This window comes from Malus domestica, chromosome 10 (genome assembly GCF_042453785.1).
Source record: "Malus domestica chromosome 10, GDT2T_hap1".
Classification (NCBI taxonomy): domain Eukaryota; kingdom Viridiplantae; phylum Streptophyta; class Magnoliopsida; order Rosales; family Rosaceae; genus Malus; species Malus domestica.
In genome coordinates, this window is record NC_091670.1 from 24,115,809 (window position 1) to 24,128,717 (window position 12,909).

The following is a 12,909-nucleotide window of genomic DNA, read 5'->3' on the forward strand; positions in this document are numbered from 1 at the left end:
CAAGGCCAGCTGCCAATCTAGGGAAGGAACGACAGGTCCCAGAGAAACATGAAGGTACAGGGGACTCTGAGGTATTCCGACAGACTCGCCCTAGAAGTTAGTACAGCGAGTCCAAGGAAAAACCACACGCCCTTACTTAAACTTTCCTACTTCCAAGAGGCGATAGAGACTTACGAAAGAAAATTCTAATGGTACATGACACCATTCAGGACCCCCTTGTCCTACAGCTCCTTGAGGAAGTAAACAAGTTGAAGGCCGAACGTTAGGCCGAGATACCTGACTGGAACCAACCCAGGCCTGGCCCTCTCACAAGGAAGATCCTTGACACCCTCTTCAAGCGAAGACAAAACAAAAGCTTGGTTTACAACTCTATAATGGAAGGGAAGACCCAATTGAACACCTTAACCTCTTTGAGTCCACCATGACATATCGGATGCACACCGACGAAGAGCGATGTTTTTTCTTCCCCTCCACCCTCTCTGGCGGAGCTCTAAACTGGTATTGCCGTTTTCCACCTGAGATAGTAGACTCATTTGAGGAATTGAGAAAACTGTTTGTCTCTCAACACATCTTCCAGATCGATCGCTTTCATTCTGCATATGACTTGTACACTATTCGCCAGAAGCCGGACGAGTCACTACGAGAGTATGCCGGTCGCTTCCGCCATGAGTATTCTAGCTGCGCTGAGGCAGATGACAAGACCGCCCTTAAGGCCTTCACGGTAGGCCGACGTGATTGTTTCTTCAAGTACATGATCAATGCCAACACTTAGAAGACTTACTCTGAGGTGATGGCACAGGCTTACAACCACGCCTCCGCCGAAGCATGGACATACCAAAGGAACGCCCATATGGTTAACCCCTATCAACAAGTGGGAAGTGGAAGTCAAGTTCTACCAAGTGAGGAGATCTTTGCCATTCAGACACCCATTTCATCATTTCCTGCCTCATTTAGCTACTCGCTAAGTCACCAAATGTATCTGTCTCTTGGTAAGATAAAGGATTTTTACTATCAGCAAGCCCATTACAACAAGAGGGATAAAAGTTCGTATCAAGACAACCAGGGGTGAACGTACCGTCGACTATTATGACTATGGAGCCAAGCCTCACCCTTTCAAAGTGGAGGACTAGGTACTGAAGGAAATGATATTATAAGAAGGCATACACATTACAAATTTTTGACTCTGAACCGCTTGAGATCTTTTGTCACACAAGTCATTCGGCAAATATTTAAAGAAGAGGGAATTCAGACAACTTCTTCTGAGTCTTTTACGTTCCTAGCACTGGAACACTTGGTCTACGCTGACCTACCCTTATACTCCAACTCAGAGCTTTAACATGCGTACTTTGACACAAAGTATGTGATACTAAGTGTTACAACCAACATGGTTCACATATCAAAAGCATGGATCCCTTCATACATAGCAAAACATTCATAAGCATCACTCATATCAATGAACATAAACATCATACATTCCAACATATTCATACATCAACATCATACATTCCAACACATTCATACATAAACATCATACATTCCAACATATCCATACATAAGCCAACTGTGCTTCAAAAGGGTTCAACATACTTTGTGTCATTCGACACTTGCTACAATGTGCCTCAACACCTTGCCCTTATTCTCACCAACTAGGTGATGAAATGTGAATAAGGAAGTCATCTTCATGTCACCAACCAGGTGATGAAATTTACAACCCGTACTGCTCTCCTTCATGCCACCAACCAGGTGATGAAATGTACAACTCATACTCTAATATCATTTGGCAACTTGCCACTCATGCCACCAACCAGGTGAAGAAGAAACTCATCTTCATGCCACAACCAGGTGATGAAATGTGCAACCCGTACTCTCATTCATGCCACCAACCAGGTGATGAAATGTACAACCCGTACTTTAATATCATTTGGCAACTTGCCACTCATACCACTAAACAGGTGAAGAAAGAACTCATCTTCATGCCACCAACCAGGTGATGAAATGAACAACCCGTACTCTCCTTCATGCCACCAACCAGGTGATGAAATGTACAACCCTTACTCTAATATCATTTGGTAACTTACCATTCATGCCACTAACCAGGTGATGAAATGTACAACCCGTACTCTCATTCATACCACCAACCAGGTGATGAAATGTACAACCCGTACTCTCTTTCATGCCACCAACCAGGTGATGAAATGTACAACTCGTACTCTAATATCATTTGGCAACTTGCCACTCATACCACCAAACAGGTGAAGAAGGAACTCATCTTCATGCCACCAACCAGGTGATGAAATATACAACCCGTACTCTCCTTCATGCCACCAACTAGGTGATGAAATGTACAACCCCTACTCTAATATCATTTGGTAACTTGCCATTCATGCCACCAATTAGGTGATGAAATGTACAACCCGTACTCTCCTTCATGCCACCAACCAGGTGATGAAATGTACAACCCGTACTCTAATATCATTTGGCAACTTGCCACTCATGCCACCAACCAGGTGAAGAAGGAACTCATCTTCATGTCACCAACCAGGTAATGAAATGTACAACTTGTACTCTCCTTCATGCCACCAACCAGGTGATGACATGTACAACCTGTACTTTAATATCATTTGGCAACTTGCCATTCATGCCACCAACTAGGTGAAGAAAGAACTCATCATCGTGCCACCAACCAGGTGATGAAATGTGATGAAAGGTGATGAATGAACTCACCTTCGTACCACCAACCAAGTGATGAAAGCAACTCACCATTCATTCCACCTACCAGAAGACGAGTGGTACAACTTGTACATGTGAACTCCTAGCATTCACAAATAATAAAAAACCCTCAAGCTTGACAACTCAACTAGGAGAGCACTTATGCCCAACAAGAGTTATTGTCACCAACAAAGTCTTATTGCAAGCCAACAACTTCAGTGCATGACATACGAAGATCAAGCTATTCAGCCCTCTTGCATCTGCTTTAGACATTTCCTCTCTGTAACAATGCAAACACTACAACTCGTAGAACGCTTCACACACTCTTGATTAAGACAGTGTGAAGCAAAACCAATTTATGGTGCCAACAAGAGCTTCATCAAAGAAGTTCAACCACAATTATCAAAAGCTTTACACTCTTGATCAAGACAATGTAAAACAAAACCAATTTATGGTGCCAACAAGAGCTTCATCAATGGAGGGCAACCACAATTCTTAAAAGCTTCACACACTCTTGATCAAGACAGTGTGAAGCAAAACCAATTCAATGGAAGGCAACCACAATTCTAAAAAACTTCACACACTCTTGATCAAGACAGTGTGAAGCAAAACCAATTCATGGTACCAACAAGAGCTTCATCAATGGAGGGCAACCACAATTCTCAAAAGCTTCACACACTCTTGATCAAGACAATGTGAAGCAAAACCAATTTATGGTGCCAACAAAAGCTTCATCAAAGGAGTTCAACCACAATTCTCAAAATCTTCACACACTCTTGATCAAGACAGTGTGAAGCAAAACCAATTTATGGTGCCAACAAGAGCTTCATCAATGGAGGGCAACCACAATTCTCAAAAGCTTCACACACTCTTGATCAAGACAGTGTGAAGCAAAACCAATTTATGGTGCCAACAAAAGCTTCATCAATGAAGGGCAACTACAATTCTCAAACCTTCGAAGCAAATTCAAAACTGTTCGAAGCAAATTCAATTTATATGGTTCATCCAAACGTTCGACTACTACAAGGTGTGGCTTGCATCATAATCTCTTGCTCAACAGTGTGGAAGCAAAATTTGTATATGTTGTCACTCCCATATTTTCAAATTTCTAGTTTCCCAAAAAAAAAAAAAATTGGGAAATTCAACAAAGCTTCATCAATGGAAGACAACTACAAATTCTCAAAAACTTCACACTATCTTGATCAAGATAGTGTGAAGCAAAATCAATTCGTGGTACCCAACAAAGCTTTACCACAAAAGCTTCACCAACAAAAGCTTCATCAATGGAGGACAACTACAAATTCTCAAAAGCTTCACACTATCTTGATCAAGATAGTGTGAAGCAAAATCAATTCATGGTACCCAACAAAAGCTTCAACTCCAAAGCTTCACCTACAAAGCTTCAACTCTAAAGCTTCACCTACAAAAGCTTCACCCATAAAAGCTTCACCAACAAAAGCTTCACCCATAAAAGCTTCACCCATAAAAGCTTCACCCACCACAAAAGCTTCACCCACAAAAGTTTCACCCACCACAAAAGCTTCACCCATAAAATCTTCACCAACAAAAGCTTCACCCACAAAAGCTTCCCCAACCACAAAAGCTTCACCCACAAAAGCTTCACCCACAAAAGCTTCACCCACAAAAGTTTCACCCACCACAAAAGCTTCACCCATAAAATCTTCACCAACAAAAGCTTCACCCACAAAAGCTTCACCCATAAAAGCTTCACCCACCATAAAAGCTTCACCAACAAAAGCTTCACCCATAAAAGCTTCACCCACAAAAGCTTCACCTACCACAAAAGCTTCACCAACAAAAGCTTCACCAACAAAAGCTTCACCCACCACAAAAGCTTCACCCACAAAAGCTTCACCTACAAAAGCTTCACCTATAAAGCTTCAACACAAAAGCTTCACCTACAAAAGCTTCACACTATCTTGATCAAGATAGTGTGAAGCAAAATCAATTCATGGTACCCAACAAAGCTTCAACCTCAAAGCTTCACCTACAAAGCTTCACCTATAAAGCTTAATATATATATATATATATATATATATATATATATATATATATATCATCGGAAATTCGAAAATTCAAAAATTTGAAAATTCGAAAATTCAGAAATTTGGAAATTCGAAAAATCGAAAATTCAAAAAAAAACAAAAAAGCTTAGGCCTCCTCTTCTTTGGGTCTAACAACTTTCATAACAAATATATATATATGAAGGAGGAGTTTGGGGCTACCACTTAGAAAGGAAAATGGTGAAGTTTTATTACTTTGGAAACTTGGCTACTAGCAAGACATCTCCTTCGTCAACTCCCTCGACCGGAGACTTGGGGGACTCCTACCATTTGCTACTGCATCTTGATACTCAGAAGTCGTCACTCAGTGACTTGGATTTTTTCAAGTCTCCAACCGAGAAGTTTTCCTCACTCGGGAAATTAAGGGAGCACTACCTCAACCTACATGCTTCACTCACAAAGCTTCAACATATAAGCTTCAACAAAAGAAAAAATTCAAAGAACTTAGTGAAGAAAGCCTTGGTGTATTTAACACAATACGTTGAAATGAAGCAAAGCTTGTTTATTGATATCTCCGATAAGTTACAAATATGTACATATACATGAATCAAAATAAACAAACAAGAGGGAGCCTTCACAAAGGTTGCTCAGGAGAAGTTTCAACAGTCGGCAGAGCCCCAGAAAGAGGAGGCACCAGAGGGTGATCATTCGGAGCCTCAGTACTAGACAGAAACCCAGAAGGAGGAGGCATCATAGGTTGATCATTTAGAGCTTCATTACGCGGTACAACCCCAGCAACTTGGCGGGTTCGAGCAAATAGGCGTTGGGCCATATTAGACACAGAACCTGCACACTAAACACTGAAAGCCAGGGAATCCTTAACAGCCAACTCATCAGACCATTTGGAAAGTAGTCTGTTATCTTTGGGAGTGAGAAGGTTCCTGGCCACCACCGCAGTGGTCATATCATTTTTCATCATAGAGTCTCCAACGGTAAGAGGACCAGTAGGGGATAAAAAGGATGGGCGTCATATGTTGTCTTGAGAAGGCATGGCTGCCTCTTTACCAAAGTTCAAGTCAAAACGACGGTCGGATGGGCCAGACATTCTCAGAAATGATGAAGGAGAAATGAGGTGTAATAAATCTCTGAAGTAAGGGGAAAATTCCTACAAGCAATAACTCTCTGAATGTACTTCTTGCACACAATTGGTGCCCTTATAAAAGAAAAGGCAACATGGTCGTTGGTTCAAAAATCGAAGAGACACCACTCTCCGGATTTCGAAGAGGCACCACTTTCCACACGCAACATCAGCTTCTCGGGTACCACAGATAACTTTGCCAAAGATCTCTGATAAAGTTTAGACACGTAAAGCTTACAGCTCCCACTACATTGCCATGACCAAGAAGGGTAAAGGAATAGCAAAGAAAGGGCAACATGGTTGTTTGTTCAAAAATCCACTCTCCAGATTTCGAAGAGGCACCACTTTCCACACGCAACATCAGCTCCTCGAGTACCACAGATAAATTTTGAAGGTCCAGCTACCCTACTATTACCCACAAGGGTAAAGGAACAGCACCACTGCTTGATAACTGGAAAGTCCCTATGTGTGTCAACCTTTGTCCTCCGTGGCAAGGCAGACTGGCAAAAATGCCCAACCTTTACTCACATTGGAGAAAACACTCCCAACAAGATTGTTTGCTCAAAAATCGAAGAGGCACCGCTCTCCGAATCTCGAGAGCCATACTCCCAACAGGATTACTTGCTTAAAAATCGAAAAGGCACCGCCCTTCGAATCTCGAGAGCCAGACTCCCAACAGGATTACTTTCTCAAAAATCGAAGAGACACCGCTTTCCGAATCTCAAGAGCCAGACTTCCAGCATGATTGCTTTCTCAAAAATCGAAGAGGCATCGTTCTTCGAATCTCGAGAGCCAGATCCCCGACATGATTGCTTGTTCGAAAACCGAAGAGGCACCGCTCTCTGATCTTCGTGAGCCAGATTTCCTTGGATAAAGCTTGTCTGCAATCTTCACACGCAACATTAGCTTTCCAGATACCACAGACTATTTTTTCAAAGTGCTCTGACAAAGTTAAAACACGTGAAGCTTGCAGCTCCCACTACATTGCTATGACCAAGAAGGGTAAAGGAATATCATTACTACTTGTTGTTAGAGAGACTCCTATATATGTCGACCTTCATCCTCAACGGACAGGCAGACCTGCAAAAATGCTTAACCTGTCCTCATATCTGAGAGGGCACTCCCAACGAAGCCTCTCGAAATACTCAGCTTTCTTTCCCCCCGATAATACCTCTACAAACAAGCTATACCAGAGCAAGAATATCTCATATCATCAGGGTTAAAAGCAAAAGTATCATATATCATGCTTTTTCCCTGTTTTTTCCTTTGGCCTTGTTCTTACCTGCAAGACAAGGAGAAAGAGAGCAATTAGTCAGCACTTGGAATCAAACTTCTAGTCAGGAACTGACTGACTATAACCCATTGCCTGATTACTTACCTGGCAATTCTCTCAAGTACTCATCTTCAACATCTTATGCTTCCAGAGAAGATACCATATCTGCCTGAGGAACAGATAGGGCAACTGAAAAGGATACAAGGAAGCATGTGGAGGCAAGCGTAACAGAACACATGCCGATACATCCACTACTTTGTCAACAGCAAAAGTATCCCATATCATCAGGGTCGAACGTACTCTAGATTTGATGGACTTGTTTTGACCCTCAAATTCTTGAGTCGGCCTTATACTCTGAAGGAAACCAGAAAACCTTCCAGCCCAGTTCAAGAATAAGCCTATGGAAAGTTACTTCTTCAAAAGCAAAAGTATCTCATATCATCTCTTCTCCATTTGCTTCTCCTTATCCTTGTTACTGTTTACGACACAAAGAGAAGGAGAACAATCAACCGGAAGCCGAAGTCGAACATCCGATCCAGGTTGCTTGCTTGGAAGTCTGATTGCTTACCTTGTCTGTTACCTCCTTCGGCAAATCTCCTAGCTCGGCGACTTGGGGGACTCCTACTATAGGGTTTGTATCGCACTTGACCAAGCCTGAAACTACAAATAAGCTTCAAGTGAAATTAATACATTACCTTGTGCATCTCCACCAGTTAAAGATATCGCCCTTGGATGGAGGAAGAGTACTTTCAGAGAAGATGCCACATCTACCTATGAGACAGATAAGGCAAGTGAAGACAATACCACACTTCGGTACTTAGAAGTTTCGTGATTACTCAGCGGCTTGGATCTTGCAAGTCCCCAACCGAGGAGCTTCCCTCACTCGGGAACTTAGGGGAGCACTGTTTGTACCATACTTGACCAATCCCGAAACTACTGAGCACCGATCAACGTTATACCGTCAAGGACCCAGAAGAGTTTCCCTCCAACCACGAGGCCAATCATAATGCGACACGTGTCGACATCAGAAGCCAATCACAGGACATCAGAAGACAATCACAGCGCGACACGTGTCAACATCAGAAGCCAATCACAACACGACACGTGTCAATGTCAGAACAAAGCTAGAAACTCTTCTATAAAAGGAGATCATTCTCCCACAATATTGCTGAATGTCATTTGTACTAAATCATTCACTTATACTCACTAAAGGAGAGTTTGAACCTATGTACTTGTGTAAACCTTTCACAATTAATGATAACTCATCTACTCCGTGGACGTAGCCAATCTAGGTGAATCACGTACATCTTGTGTTTGCTTCCCTGTCTCAATCCATTTACATACTTATCCACACTAGTGACCGGAGCAATCTTTGAAGGTCATAAACTTAACATTTTCTGTTGTACCAAAGTCCCCACTGATTTTGTGCATCAACAAAATTCATCCTTACTAAGTAACGTGAACGCTGATAAGTAACGTGAACGTTGATAAACTTTCAGCACATAATAATAATAATAATAATATTAATATTAATGTTTGAGTTAAAACTTGAACTTTGGGCTCAAAAGAGAGTTGGCCCAAAAGAAGGACTAGGAGGAAAGGAGCCCGAAACTCAGCCAAAGCCCAAAAGGCAGAAAAGGGCTTTTCCCGACTAGGTGCAAATCATTTGAACCACTTGCTCACCTACCTAGAGACCAAGTGGTGTAGACCAGCCAGCTAATCAGCCCAAAAGCACTTTACAGTGGCAGTACAAGTAAAACGTTGATGAGTCATTACCCTTCAAGCTGCATTCGGGCAAGATTAATGCTACAGGAAGCCAAGCCAAACTGTCTATAAAAGAAGAAAGAGAAATCAGAGATAGACACACTCAAACAAACAAACAAATACACAAACTCTGATCAAGCCAGATTTGCCTTCAACGAAGCTGTAGTCAGCCCAAGCCTTCATCCCTTTTGAGATCAACCTTCACCAAAGTCTTTGTAAAAGCTCTGCTACCTTGTCTAAAACTTGTTGTAGTATCGATTCTCTTCTATAAACTCATCTCCCCATCCCTCTTTCTAAGCTCTCAAAACCCTTCATAAATCACAAAGATAGGAAATTGCAAGACGACCAGCCTTGCCCGACAAGGTGAAACCTTGCCCGACCCTCTTTGTTTTTTGTCTTTTCATTCATAAATCTAGTAATATGTTGTATACTTCCATTTGTATCCAAGTTATGCCTAGCAAGTTGATGATTAAAAGACTCCTCAGTTCTTGAATCTGATTGGAATATGTATTCACAGTTTAAATCAGATCTGAGTTCTAAACCCTCGGGCATATAAGATTGATCATTCGAAAGTCCTTGGTCTCAAGGCATAAAAAAAACCTTATGTGGACTTAACCCATCCACGATAATCTTTGATAACAAGAAGTTCGAAGTTACTTGGGGCGCAAGTAATCAACATATTTCTTAGTAATATTTCTGTTATATTATGATTATCATAGAACGTTTGAGTATAGAAGCAATTCTGATGGGAAGCCTCAAGGCCTATATCTAAGGCCCTACAAAGGCACCTATTTGGATTCATTATGCTCTTCGGGCTCGGGTAATTAGGAGTATAATAGTCATAATACTTCTGCAATCAATGAAACAAAAATTATATATTCAAGTACTGGGTTAGTTCTTGATTGTGAGCCTCAAGGCCTACACCTAGGCCCCATAAAGGCACCTTTCATACCTAAAACAGTCTATCGGGTATATATACAATTAAAACTCAACATCTGTTTTACATCTGCCATGCTAAAGATGGCAGTGGCACGCCTGAGCACCTAAAAGTTAATCTTGATTGTGAGCCTCAAGGCCTACATCTGAGGCCCCACAAAGGCACCTTTCAAAGTTAACCCTGTCCTTCTCTTTCAGCCTTGCCCGACAAGCTTTACCCGACAAGCCCGCCAATGAGTAGAAGCCCGACAGAAAGCATCAACCGGCGCCAACCTCTCGGGGAGCTGTGTGCTCGTCGACCTGGAAAACATCCCTATCGGAAATTCCAGTGACGAACAATTAATATTAATAAGAATAAGAATAAAGGTCATCGTTGCCTTGTATACTTGTATAAACACAATACACAGCTTATCCCAGCTGAAGCAGAACTTGTAATTCATGCGAACTTTCTCGCTAAGCAAACAAATGGGTGTGCGAATTAGCTCAAATCCATGAAACTTGATTGAGCAGGGTGGAGTGTGTTGTGCTTTGGCCTGTTATCTCACCAACTTATAAACCCACAGTTGAACAATTTAAAATACAAGAAATAAAGACACCAAGAGAATTACGAGGTTCGGCAAAAACCTGCCTACGTCCCCGGAGAGATATTGCTCTTCACTATGAGAATAACTAATACAAAATATACATGAGTTAAATTGACATAACCCAAACCCCAATCTCTTGTACACTCACAGAATTTTTCCAAGAGCCTCACTCTCCCCAAGAGTTTCTCACTCTCACTCTATTTTCTTTTCCCTCTGTGTTTTCCGGATGCACTCATTCTTTCTTCACACTCGGAAAGCATTCCTTTTATATCCAATGCAAGCAATTCCTTGCATTTAAATAAAGGCCATCATTTTCATCCCCCAGCTATTAAGGCTTCCATGATGATTATGTCTCCAAAGTAAAAAGCAAACCTTGCTTTTCCTTTATCATTCCACACGCCACCTTCACGTGAAGAATGCAAATGGAAAACATAAAGAAGACCTTTTTCATGCATAGAAAGCATACATATTTACGTGCAAACAAACACAAAGACAACACTTTGCTACAGCCATTTCCCTGTAGCACATAAAGCTAAACTATCAAAATTGTTGCCAACTCAAACTATGAGCCAATCACAACAATCTCCACCTTGGCGAATACACCATGCAAAAATCCTTGCACCCATCACCAAAGTCCATTGGCCTTACGTACCAGCATACACACACTGAATAAACCTCGTTGGTCCTGTTCCGATTCAGTCACTGCCAATGCATGTGCAGCTGCTGCAAGCTAAAAATCACAATTTAGCTTTAAACAGGCTCTCGACACATCCTCGTCTCTTCCAACAGTTTTTTTCCCCTTCTTTATTGTCTGCAACTTGGAAACTCGTCAGTGCACCCGTTTCCAGCAACAACCCATCAAGCCAGACAAAATTCCCCACACTTCTCTTCCTTCAGGACCATCTCATCACCTGTGAATCCCATAGCTCCACCTGCTGCAAATCCCTTGCAACACTCGAGACTAAACATCACCAAGAGAAGTGTTGCTTCGAGTACCTAGAGGGCATACTCGAAGTCTTCTGCCACAAAATTGCTACTACTCGGACCAAGATCATCCTTTCTTTTTCTCAAAGGACAATTTATCTTTTTATGCCCGAATTCTTTGCAGTTGTAGCATTGTAGACCCTTGCCTCCGGAACCGGATTTGAACCTGTTGTCTCTCTCAGATCCTTCTCCCAATTTTCTTCCACGATTCCAACCTTGAACAGATAAAGCAGTGACGTGCCCACCATCAACAATGGTCTTCTTCTTTTGTGTATCATAAGACACCAAAGAAGCTTGCACCTGCTCCAAACTTACTGTATCTTTTCCATGCAGTAAGGTTGTCACAAGATTTTCATACGAATCTGGAAGTGAGGTAAGAAGTAAGAGGGCTTTGTCTTCTTCCTCAACCTTGACATCAACTTTCCTCAATTGATCCAAGTATCCGTTGAACTCATTCATGTGGTCCATGAGATTCCAGCCTTCATCCATCTTCAGCTTGTACAGTTTCCGCTTCAAATGCAACTTGTTGGTCAAACTCTTAGCAATATAGAGTTTTTCCAACTTCTCCCAAAGTGCAGGCGCAGAATCTTCATCCATAACATTATTGATAATGTTATCAGCTATACAGTGTCGAATCGTGCTAACACAACGCGCCTCCAGCTCCTCCCACTGGTCATCTGTCATTTCTTGAGGCTTCCCATCTTTTCCCTTCAAAGCTCTAGCCAAGCCTTGTTGAGTCAAGACATCCTTTACTCTCATCTGCCAAAGAGTAAAACTGCCTTTCCCATTAAACTTCTCAACTGAAAATGACATGTTTGTAGTCATCATGGTGAATAACAAATCTGGACCTTCGATGAACCAAAGCTTCCAACAAAGCTCTGATACCAATTGTTGTGCTTTGGCCTGTTATCTCACCAACTTATAAACCCACAGTTGAACAATTTAAAATACAAGAAATAAAGACACCAAGAGAATTACGAGGTTCGGCAAAAACCTGCCTACGTCCCCGGAGAGATATTGCTCTTCACTATGAGAATAACTAATACAAAATATACATGAGTTAAATTGACATAACCCAAACCCCAATCTCTTGTACACTCACAGAATTTTTCCAAGAGCCTCACTCTCCCCAAGAGTTTCTCACTCTCACTCTATTTTCTTTTCCCTCTGTGTTTTCCGGATGCACTCCTTCTTTCTTCACACTCGGAAAGCATTCCTTTTATATCCAATGCAAGCAATTCCTTGCATTTAAATAAAGGCCATCATTTTCATCCCCCAGCTATTAAGGCTTCCATGATGATTATGTCTCCAAAGTAAAAAACAAACCTTGCTTTTCCTTTATCATTCCACACGCCACCTTCACGTGAAGAATGCAAATGGAAAACATAAAGAAGACCTTTTTCATGCATAGAAAGCATACATATTTACGTGCAAACAAACACAAAGACAACACTTTGCTACAGCCATTTCCCTGTAGCACATAAAGCTAAACTATCA

At 41.7% G+C, this 12,909-nt stretch overlaps 1 protein-coding gene across 2 annotated transcripts in view; it reads left to right on the plus strand.

The window, feature by feature from the left end:
- Positions 1-12,909, plus strand: part of LOC103406393 (TMV resistance protein N-like) — a 119,067-nt gene that overhangs the window by 2,811 nt on the left and 103,347 nt on the right. The window lies entirely within an intron of this gene.